A 12,351-nucleotide genomic window follows, 5' to 3' on the forward strand; every position below is an offset into this window, starting at 1 on the left:
CATACCACATCCCTTTGGAATAATATTTATCTGTCTGAAGATACCAAGGGATATTTATTTGAAAATACAACTGCTCTGTATCTTTCTGTGATAGACAAGAATGTGATACATTAAAACATATTAATCACAGGCGGCTCCTCCTCACCCCCCAAATACAGCTTCTCCTCTGTAAATTGAGGACAATTCATTATCTCTTTTATTTGCTTGTTTATTTGGGGGACTGAACAGGATTGCTTACTGGAAGAAAATAAAAGCTCCAAGTCAGGAAATCCTCCTTGAATTTCAATAGAACCTTCATAAAGTTGGAAAACTGAAGCACGGAACAAAATGTTCTCATCTCTCTTCTAAGTTGAAGGGTAACACTTAAAATAATCATCCCGTGACAAACTGATCTGAAAATAAAGTCTGCCACTCTTAAAAAAAAAAAAAAGTTTCCAAATCTCAGACATAAGGGTCTGCGATTCCTCTGTGGTGTAGTGGTTAAGAACAATAGACTCGTAATCTGGGGAACCGGGTTCGCGTCTCTGCTCTTCCACATGCAGCTGCTGGGTGACCTTGGGCTAGTCACACTTCTCTGAAGTCTCTCAGCCTCACTCACCTCACAGAGTGTTTGTTGTGGGGGAGGAAGGGAAAGGAGAATGTTAGCCGCTTTGAGACTCCTTCGGGTAGTGATAAAGTGGGATATCAAATCCAAACTCCTCCTCCTCCTACTACTACTATTCTTCTTCTTCTTCTTCTTCTTCTTCTTCTTCTCCTCCTCCTCCTCCTCCTCCTCCTCCTCCTCCTCCTCCTCCTCTTCCCGTCCCCCGCTCAATTGTAAGATTATATAACAAGGCCCAAATCTGCATTCTTTTAAATACTGGGAGCAATAGATCATAGAATCATAGAATTGTAGAGTTGGAAGGGACCCCAAGAGTCATCTAGTCCACCCCCTGCAATTCAGGAATCTCAGCTAAAACATCCATACCACATTGTACAACAGGGATGGGGCCCCTGCAGCCTTGCAGATGTTTCTGGACTGCAGCACCCACCATCTCTGACCAGGGATGAGCAAACCTGCCAATTTTTATTTCTCTTTGTTTCTGATTTTTGCCAACCTTAAATTTAGTTCTCTGCATTTCCCACAATAATTTGTGGTTTGTTTGTTTGTTTGTTTGTTTGTTTGTTTGTTTGTTTGATCTAAAGTAAGGTTACCAGATGTCCCCGTTTCCTGGGGACAGTCCCCAGATTTACAAATCAGTCCCCATACAAAATTCATTGAAGTTGACAAGTGTCCCCAGATTCATTGAAAAAAATCTGGTAACCTTAATCTAAAGTCCTCATGAATATCATCAGCATTTTCATGTGAATTTCTCTTAAGGTACTTTAGTATGCAAAATACTAAAGTACTATTTAGTATTTTAGTACTAAAATATTCATACGCACAGACTTATGGAGAAGTGTTCATTTTGCCATGTTTCATTTCAGAAAGTTCAAATTAGCTAGGTGTGCCTTTAAATGGAAACTGAATAACATTTCTCCCCCGCCCCTATCCCTAACCATTGGCCATGCTGGCTGCAGCTGATGAGAGCTATAGTCCAACAAGGCACAAAAGAAGGGTATGTAAACCTCCAGTTAGCCTTAGAAACAGAATTGAGTGTGAGCAAAAATGTCGGGAGCTTTAGTCTAACAAAATCAGGAAGGCCACAGGTTCCCCATTCCGGTCCTACCTGCACAGTTGCAAACAATTCAGGATGCAGCAGCAAATTTGGCCTGAACTGATAATACACACTTTAAAAGCAGAGGCAATGAACCTGTGGCCCAATAGATGTTGTTGCATTGCAACTTCCTTCACCCTTGACCATTGGCCACACTGACTGAGACTGGCAAAACCTCTGGATGGCATCTGGAAATATCTCTTGGAGGCATGTTTTAGATACAAAAAAAAAATTAAGCTTGCTACCTCAGGACTTTAACTGCTATTTCGTACTCACAACCAGAGTGGTTAAAAACCAGAACAGGAACACCCTTCCCATTCTGTCAACATACAGTTACTTCATTGGCCAGGACTTGACCTTCCTGCTCAAAGCCTGGGTCAGCAATCCATTCCAGGCACAGTTTCTTGCCTAACTTAAGCATCAGAATCCAACCAAAGACAAACAAAAAGTAATGGAGCCCGCTGTTAGAAAGATTCATATCCTGTTCACCTTATCTACTTTATTTTCTTAACACAAGTTCACATCTTTGCCAGTGATGAATGAGGCAAATAGATTTAATAACCTACTAATGTGTCCCTATGACATTTTGCTGGGACATCTGCAGTGCTTCTTTGCTTAGTCAAGAAAGAGAACACAAGACATTTTGCTGTCACAGGTGCTTGCCTAACACATGCCACACACTGCATCCTAGTATTCACTGTGATTTCAGAGGGGACCCTATAAAATGTCACCTGATATGCTCAGAGTAACACATATTAGGTTTCCTCCATTTGGTCCTCACAACAATCCTGCGAGGTAGGATGGTTTGACCAGGTGTGACCGGACCAAGATCACTCAGAATGTTTCATGTCAAGCAGAGACTGTACCAAATCCAGCATTTGAATACAAGAGTGGGGAACCTATGGCACTTCAGTTATTGCTGACCTTCCAACTTCCATAAGCACCAGCCAGCATAGCCAATGGTCAGGTATGATGAGAACTGTAGCTCAATAAACACACGAGACATAACTGGCTGTGTTCTTAGATAAATAAGGTATACTATTCATGTATTAAATCATAAATTTCAATGGAAGTAACTCATAAAGTTCAGCAAACGAATGTAGCAGAAGACCCAGTGGATCAGATCATTCTCTAGTCAGTTCATGCATAAGGTCCATCCGTGTAATAGTGTCTATTCCACCTGCCTGTTCATAAGGTCCAAACAATCCACATGAAGTTACAGTTCCACAGAATCCTTTCACAGAGTCTAAGACAAGGATTTCCAGAATATTGGCCTTGTTTCGCCATCCTGGGCTTCATCAGTAGTTAAAGCTCATATGTGATATTACAGGACATAGTAGTAGCTATGCCCTGCTCAGTGTTTCAAAAACACAAGAAGAGCTCGGGTGGCTCAAACCTAATGTCCATGTGGTTCAGCATCCTGCTGTGAGATTTCAACCAGCTCCGGCCCATCTGGAGCTGGTACAGGCTCATCCTTATCTTGAGCCCAAGCAGAGCATTGTCCCGCAACGAAAGGATAAGCAGTATGTGCTACATGCCGAAGTTTATTTACAAGCTATGCTGAGAGCATACAAACAGACATCTTGCCTCTGTGAGAGCAGAGAAGCAACTCCTCTCAAGACAAAGAAACCGAGAGAACACTGAAAAACAGGAAACCAGTGTACGTCACATTCAGTCTCCCATTCCCGTGGGAACCCAACAGTAACTCTGACTGTGGAATGTAAACAATTGTCTTGTGACAAGCATTCGCTGCTCAGTTAGGAAGCAGAAACCAACACTTACCCCCTACCCCCACCCACAGCAGCCAGCCAGATGCCTCTGGGAAGCCCACAAGCTTGAAGGCAACTCTTTTCCTCCACTATTGCTCTGCGGTGGTCACAGTTCAACACCCTACATCAGGGGTAGGCAACCTAAGGCCCGGGGGCCAGATGTGGTCCAATTGCCTTCTCAATCCGGCCTGCAGATGGTCCGGGAATCAGCATGTTTTTACATGAGTAGAATGTGTCCTTTTATTTAAAATGCATCTCTGGGTTATTTGTGGGGCATAGGAATTCGTTCATCCCCCCCCCCAAATATATATATATATAGTCTGGTCCCCCACATAGTCTGAGGGAAGGTGGACCAGTCCATGGCTGAAAAAGGTTGCTGACCCCTGCCCTACACGTTCAGGCTGGACTGGGGAAAGCTGCTGCCTGATACCCTGGAGAGCCCTGTGGTGTGACTCACTGCAAGGCAGCTCCCTGTGTTCCATAATACTAGCAACTGTATTCAGTAGTGCACAGTTTCTGATACAGCAGTGCCAGAATTGCAAGATGTTGCATCAACTACCCATCTGAGATGGGGGGGGGGAGGACAAGGTGTCAACTGCAGGCACTGAAATGCATTGTTGCTGTTGCTGAATAATGGAGCTTGGAAGAATTGTTGCGAGCCCTGACATACAAAGGACGTTTCTTGATTAACAGAGAACCCTTTCTTCTTAAACTGAGTATCAGATGCATCATCTTTCATGAGGCCGTTAATTTTCCAAGCGGGGGGAGGAGGGGCACTGTCACTGGTTATGTCATCCTCCATGACAGAACAAAAACTATCTGTCAGAACAAAAATCTATTGTTTCCCATGGCATCTCTATGGGTCAAAGAAAAAGGTGCTATTTGAATAATGAAATTGTGGGGTGGGGGATGATTTGAGTCCACTTATCTTCCCGAACAGTGTTAACATTATCCAAAGTTCTGGATATAAATTGGTTTTTTATATATATAATATAGTAACCCACTTCAAAGAGAGTAACTGATTTATGAACAATTTGCAAAATGCAACCTTGTGTCTTGAGTATTAACAGCTACCCTGGGTGCTTTGGTTTTCATTATGCTGATGCGCTGGAAACACTACAGATGCAAAAGTACAATTATTTTACAACATCAAGTACCATCTCTCTTCAAGCAAGGCAGTTTTACTTTCAAATTGATTCAACACTTCACTGTAATTCCTTTATTTTCACCATCATGCTCCACACTGAATAGGCACAGTATTTATGTTGCAAAACTCATTTAAATCATTGTCCTTTGGAGAGAGAAAATCCCAACCCTGTCTCATTTGCCCCCTCCTTACCCTTGTACACCACTTGCATGCTGAACTGTAAAGTTTAGGATGTTTAGAAAGTTTGTACAAGTCTTAATTTGTCTTAGTCCATTCTATTACAGTTTTAACTTCCTTATGCTTTAAATTATGGTTGTGAATATTTTAGCGATAATTGTATTGTTTTATCCTTTCTGGAAACCACTTTGAGGTTTGTTCTGTAATCAAGCGGTACATACATTTTATGAAATAAGTCAGTAAGTAAATAAATGAGTTTTTCAAGAGGTCGAGGGAGCTATTCAGCTAAAGGAGGGATGGGGCACCTGCAGCCCTTTAGATGTTGCTGGGCTGCAACTCCCATCATCCCTGGCCATTGGGCCATGCTGGCTTGGGCTGATGGGAATTGTAGTCCAATAACACCCGAAGAGTCACAGTGCTGAGCAAGATAGGGTGTTGTGTAAGCAATAGATGGGCACCAGCTGATCAGCTTTGTAGTGGTCATGCTTCCTCACCCCCTTCCCGCATATCAGCAGGGCCCCGATCCTGAGCACGCGTGCATCTTGTTTCCTCTTCCAAAGTAGTACTAAAGGATGAGAGGCTTTGTTCTACCAGGCAGATACTTGGCCTTCGATTCTGCACTTGTTTGGCCCACAGATAACAGCTTAACCAGGGGAGGTTTATATTGTACTCAGTTTGCATGCTTGTTTACTTTGTATGGCATGAGATGTATGGAATGGAATTCAGGAGAATGAAAGAATTTGTCTCTCTCCCTTTGGGGGGGGGTCTAAACTTGGGGCAGAAACTTGGGCAGGTGTTTTCAGAGTAGTTTGGGCCACATTTGGAAGGTGTAAATCTGTGGGACAAAATGAACAAGTGTGGGTGATAGGGAAATATCTGAAACCCACTTTCTCTGTTCTTGTACTGCTAAGAGCTAGGGATGTATTATTTTAAAGAAAAATGCAAACTGATGGCTTCCATGATTTCCCAAGTACTATGGCACTGTATAATATATTTATTTTAGCATTCAGTTATTGAGGAATTTGAGGGTTATGTTTACTGTATTTTAACTTTGCATTCTGGACACAGTAAGCAGGGTTTTCTTTCTTCTTTTCTTTTTTAATCTGCTTTGAGTCTAGGAACAGAACACTGAGAAATAAAATAACACCCTCTAAACTGCATGGCACAAATTGCAGCTAAGCTGGTTCCCAGAGCCCATAAGTGTGTGCTGATAGCCATTAATTGCTTAACATGTTATAAACAGCTACAGAGGATCATGTAATTACTAGCATAATGTTCTCCAAATGATTTTTGAGCTGCAGTGTCATGAAATCGTTCGACTTTATAGGACCATAAAAGAGGTAGGCGCTCAGAAGGCCTGTGCCCCTGTCTAAAACTGCTGTCCTTGGATGCTAACGTCAAGAAAAATAGGAAAAGCAACACACAAATCTGCCTTTCACTTCTCCACCTCACAGCCTCCTTTATTTATTTATTTTCAGGAAAACTTTCTGGATCTCCCACTCAGGACCATTTTTGCCTGGGACAGGCACTGAGGTCCGAGTGCTGGTATAGCTCATGCTTTAGAATGCATTCAGAAACATCCTTTTGCTATCCCAGAAGTTCTTGTAACAATCCAATTCTAACAGCCCATAATGAACTTTGATTATTTCAAAGATAAATATCAGTATTATATGTGGGAGCCATGAAGCGACGGCTGGTTTCCGTCAATTATAAACTTTGCGAGCTCTGCCTGTTAACACACATCCTTTTCATTTCTGCAAATTAAAATTTGAAAGTGTTGCTGAAACGGAAAGATGATTAAGTCGACGCTACGGAAAGCCTTCCTTTGTAACACTGTTCTTTGAAGGCCTCAAATTTGTATTATAGAGCAGGCTTCAGTGAACCAGGATATAATAAAACAGATTAGCTTTTTAACCGAGATATTATTTATAGGCTACTGGTAATTAGTTGCAATTAAAAAAAAAATTGGCTAAATCATCAAGTTAGTGCAAACTGATAATTATGTGGATGTACCTGTATTAATATACACCCTCTGGTGGAGTTGGCACTCAGTATCCCTGGAGTTATAATTCCTTCAAAGCCTACTCTTGAAAACTACAGGCAATCTAAAGACACTATCCAACACTGGCTTGTGAAGGAGTCTGCATTTAAAAAAACACCAATAAACGTTGTAGCATGGGAAATTGAGGAGTGGGTTACTTCTTTGTATTTTAATTGGTTTTTCAAAACCATGAATATATTTTTCAGAATTGTTTAATAGCAATAATATTAATACTTAGTCCTCATATTGTACATTTCAAGTGTTCAGACCACTTCACATTGGTTTGTATGTAATGCTAAGCAATGGTTTACATACCCTCTGACAATTCTCCAATGAAAACAGGGACGTCCCATTCCATAGTGATAATTTTACTATTTATACCCCACACATCTTACTGGGTTGCCCCAGCCACTCTGGGCACCTTCCAACATACATAAAAACCACAATAAAACATTAAACATTTCTAAAAACCTTCCCTATACAGGATTGCCTTCAGACAGCTCAGGAGTCACGTAACTCCATACCCTCAAACATTTATCCAATGAAAATAGGAACATTCTAAGGAAAAGTGAAAGGGACGTGGGTGACGCTGTGGGTTAAACCACAGAGCCTAGGGCTTGCCGATCAGAAGGTCGGCGGTTCGAATCCCCGCAACGGGGTGAGCTCCTGTTGTTCGGTCCCAGTTCCTGCCCATCTAGCAGTTCGAAAGCACGTCAAAGTGCAAGTAGATAAATAGGTACCGCTCCGGCGGGAAGGTAAACGGCGTTTCCGTGCACTGCTCTGGTTCGCCAGAAGGGGCTTAGTCATGCTGGCCACATGACCCGGAAGCTGTACGCCGGCTCCCTCGGCCAATAAAGCGAGATGAGCGCCGCAATCCCAGAGTCGGCCACAACTGGACCTAATGGTCAGGGGTCCCTTTACCTTTGCCTTTAAGGAAAAGTGGGGTGTTTCGGGATAAATCAGAAACCGGGGCGGCTTCTCTAAATCAGGGATGTCCCTGGAAAATAGGGACACTTGGAGGGTCTGGATTTAGTGTTATGTGAACAAGCCTCTGCTCATACATTCCCACCTTTCCTCTCTTCCTCTGGTGTGGCTGTGAGTGTATGAGAACCTTTTGCATGAGAGTGTATGAGAACCACCATGCAGTCCTTAGCACATTTACCAGAGAACTGGTCTTCAGAGAACTGGACATAGCCTGCCTTAAGGGGGATGCAGCAGCAACACTATCAGTGCAAAGATATATGTTGTAAAATTTAAAAAGTGTGTGCCCAAATGCTTGTTTGGGCTACTTCCTTCTGAGTAAACAAGCACTGATAAATGCTGCTAGCCATTATGCTAAACCAGCCTTTAAAGCAGCTCCCTTTAAGCAGCAGCCCTATAAATATTTTCCTGAAAGTAAGTTAAAGGAGCAGTCTTAATTATGGGAAGTTAAGTTAAGCCAGTGTAGAGTACACCAGATCCAAACTGTGTTCATGAGTGGGGCTAAATAAGTGCAAAGCAGAAGTTGTTTCTGATGGACTTGTCAGAAAATATCAGCTGGTATTTCCAGGATGTGGCTATAAATATTTATAGCCAATATTTGATGGTAAGTATAAGAAGAAGAAGAGAAGAAGAGTTTGGATTTGATATCCCGCTTTATCACTACCCGAAGGAGACTCAAAGCGGCTAACATTCTCCTTTCCCTTCCTTCCCCACAACAAACACTCTGTGGGGTGAGTGGGGCTGAGAGACTTCAGAGAAGTGTGACTGGCCCAAGGTCAGCTGCATGTGGAGGAGCGGGGATGCGAACCCGGTTCCCCAGATTACAAGTCTATCGCTCTTAACCACTAAACCACACTGGCTCTCTATAATCAAGATGCAAGTCTGGCAACCATTTAAGATTTTTTTTAAAAAAAAAAAGTTTATTTTTGGGTTTTCTGATTTACAAACAACCACAAAGAGAGCCAATAAGACAATACCCATAATTTCCCTTGGACTTCTTTCCTCCCCTTTTGTGGGTCCTTATGTTAACTTTTTCTCCTGCATCTTCTCTGTTAATCCAATTCTATTAAATCTTCAATAAAACCATAGTCCAACTTTTGACTACAAGTATCATTCCAATCCTACCAACAATTTAATTGTTTACAATGTTGTTTTTTTAATAAATTATATATTTTCCCCATTCCTTATTGAAATTTTGGTCTTCCTGATTCCTAATTCTTCTGGTCAGTTTTGCCATTTCTGCATAGTCCATCAGTTTAATCTGCCATTCTTCCCTGGTAGGGACTGTACCTTCTTTCCCTCTCTGAGCTAATAGTGTCCGGGCAGCAGTTGTCACGTACAGAAATAGTCTCTTCTGGTCACTTGGAATTTTGACACCTACAATTCCTAAAAGAAAAGCTTCTGGTTTCTTAGAAAAGGTTATGTTAAACATTTTTTCCCAATTCATTATATATCATCTCCTAAAATTCTTTTACTACCACCACATATGATTGAAGGTGCCCTCTTTCTCTTTACCTTTCCAGCATGCATTTGATTTTGCTTTATACGTTTTAGCTAACCATTTAAGATATAACTAGTTGGTTTGTTGCTTTTGAAGATGCTATATCTTTCTGCCATTTAAGTTGGGCATGGGCTGAGGGTACAGGATAAGGCAACTTTGCAAAAGCCAGGCAAATCTAGTTCTGGCCAATGCCTAGATAGGGGAATCACCTGGAAAATTTACCTATACACCCCCTTCATTTCCCTGATTGGAAAAAGGCAGGGTACACATAAAATAAATTGAGTACACTTATTTTTGAAGCAAACAGTGCAATCTAGTATGTTTACTAAAAAGTCAGTCCCACTGTATTCAATGTGGGATTACTCCTAAGTAAACATCTATAGAATTGCACCCTAGTAGATATCCCCATCTGAGTACAAAATGCTGCTATTTAACAACAACAACAACCACAAGAAGTTTATTATTTATACCCTGCCCATCTGGCTGGGTTTCCCCACAACTATGTCTGTGCATACTGAGGTTTTAAATTCCAAGCAAAATAGTATTACTATTTGGGAGCAACATTTTTATGTCAGTACAGTGGTACCTCGGTTTATGAACTTAATCCTTTCTGGAAGCCCATTCTTAAACCAAAACTGTTCTTAAACTGAGGCACGCTTTCCCTAATGAGGCTTCCTGCCGCTGGTGCCCTTCCACCATTCGGATTCCGTTCTTAGACCGAGGTAAAGTTTGCAAACCAAGACACTATTTCTGATTTTGCAGAGTTCTTAAACCAAATCATTCATAAACAGGACTGTTCTTAAACCGATATACCACTGCATACTGAAAAATATACTATTTTTGTAAAAAAAAGTAAATTTTGATGCTAAGGTCGTGCATTGCATTGACCATCATGGTCTATAGTAGCTGTATCACATTTCTGTTGCTTACCATGACCTCCTCTTACTGAGTTTGTGAAAATAGTCTAGTGACTACTAGCTAGTTTCTGATGGAGATCAAAGTTTTAGGTTTTATCTGCTCCTGAATGTTACAAGTTTGTCTACCTGTTGGGACTTGTTTCTGAGTTATACAGTTGTTTTGTGAATCAACAAAGATGTCTTTGGTGCAACTTGTCTTGATTTATAAGAAGTCTGAATCCGTTGACCTTCTGGGCATGTTGCAAAGCTCATCCATTTCCTCAGGCTATTTTGCAAGGAAAGAGGAATTGTGGAGAGAGGAAGAACTTTGGCTTCATTGTGAGAATATATGAATGTGACATTTTTTCCCCCTTCCTGGGATTTTATTTATTTATTTATCCACTGTTAGCCTTATTTTGGAAGAAGTTGAAATGATTCCCCTGTATTGACTTGTTTGAAGTGCTTTATTATTATGAGTGCCAGGTTATATGGTGGCATTTTTCTTACGCTATGGATTTACTTAAAAAAAAATAAAAACCTGGCAGGATGCCTAGAGTTCTGGATAGGTGTGTTAAAAATTGATTTGTATATTTAAAAACAACCTTTGCAGGCTACTTTTTTCCATTTATCTTTGCAATGAGGAGCTAACACCTGTGAAGCGTAGAGGGCTTTCTGTGGCTTGCTAAAAATCTTGACCAAGGAAGCACAAAAATAATTTGGCATTTTTACTAAAATGTACAAACCCTGGACTTTATTGTTTTATGAAAAACTCTAATAAAAAACATATCAACATGAAAAAATAAAATGTAATGTAATGGGAGGAAGCCCTACTGAACTGGAGGCCTACTTCTATGGAGAAGACTGCGGTCCACTTGTTCAAGAGAAAGCCCCATTGAATTCAATGGAACTGCTTTTGAATAGATGTTCAAGCTGAAGGTTTAAGCAAACTTAGCTGAAGATCCACTACATCCTAAAGCTGCTCATTCCTTGCTATAGGATTGCTCCATCATTTCTGAGTAAATACGCCTTAGATTGCGCTGTAAATTATTTTAGAAACTCAGATGAACAGCCGTTGTGCTGAGGTTGCAGCTCTCAGAGGAAGCTTAAAGGTCTTGCTAGGAGGGGGACACTTTTACCCCTCATGTCCGTTCTGCCCGGACGCTGAGGTCCAGCGCCTAGGGCCTTCTGGCAGTTCCCTCATTGCGAGAAACAAAGCTACAGGGAACCAGGCAGAGGGTCTTCTTGATAGTGGCGCCCACCCTGTGGAACACCCTCCCATCAGATGTCAAAGAGATAAACAACTACAGTGGTACCTCGGGTTACATACACTTCAGGTTACATACACTTCAGGTTACAGACTCCACTAACCCAGAAATAGTACCTCAGGTTAAGAACTTTGCTTCAGGATGAGAACATAAATCGTGAAGCAGCGGCGCGGCAACAGCAGGAGGCCCCATTAGCTAAAGTGGTGTTTCAGGTTAAGAACAGTTTCAGGTTAAGAACGGACCTCCAGAACGAATTAAGTACTTAACCCAAGACGCAGGTGGCGCTGTGGTCTAAACCACAGAGCCTAGGACTTGCCGATCTGAATGTTGGCAGTTTGAATCCCCGTGATGGGGTGAGCTCCTGTTGCTTGGTCCCTGCTCCTGCCAACCTAGCAGTTCGAAGCACGTCAAAGTGCAAGTAGATAAAGAGGTACCACTCTGGTGGGGAGGTAAACGGCATTTCCTTGTGCTGCTCTGGTTCACCAGAAGCGGGTTAGTCATGCTGGCCACATGGCCCGGAAGCTGTACACCGGCTCCCTCGGCCAATAAAGCGAGATGACCACCGCAACCCCAGAGTCGGCCACGACTGGACCTAATGGTCAGGGGTCCCTTTACCTTTACCACTGTACCTGACATTTAGGAGACATCTGAAGGCAGCCCTGTTCAGGGAAGTTTTTAATGTGTGACATTTTAATGTATTTTTAATTTTTGTTGGAAGCCGTCCAGAGTGGCTGGGGAAACCCAGTCAGATGGGCGGGGTACAAATAAATTATTATTGTTGTTGTTATCATCATCATCATCATCATCATCATCATCATGTGGAAACAAGCACCCAATTAATCTCAATCCACCATTCGCTGAAGAGTGGGAAATAGAA

General features: G+C 41.9%; 1 protein-coding gene across 4 annotated transcripts in view; it reads left to right on the plus strand.

Annotated features, from left to right (window-relative positions):
* Positions 1-12,351, plus strand: part of LOC309342169 (schwannomin-interacting protein 1) — a 372,887-nt gene that overhangs the window by 272,456 nt on the left and 88,080 nt on the right. The window lies entirely within an intron of this gene.

Source organism: Podarcis erhardii (genome assembly GCF_964252035.2).
Source record: "Podarcis erhardii genome assembly, chromosome: 5".
In the NCBI taxonomy this organism is placed as follows: domain Eukaryota; kingdom Metazoa; phylum Chordata; class Lepidosauria; order Squamata; family Lacertidae; genus Podarcis; species Podarcis erhardii.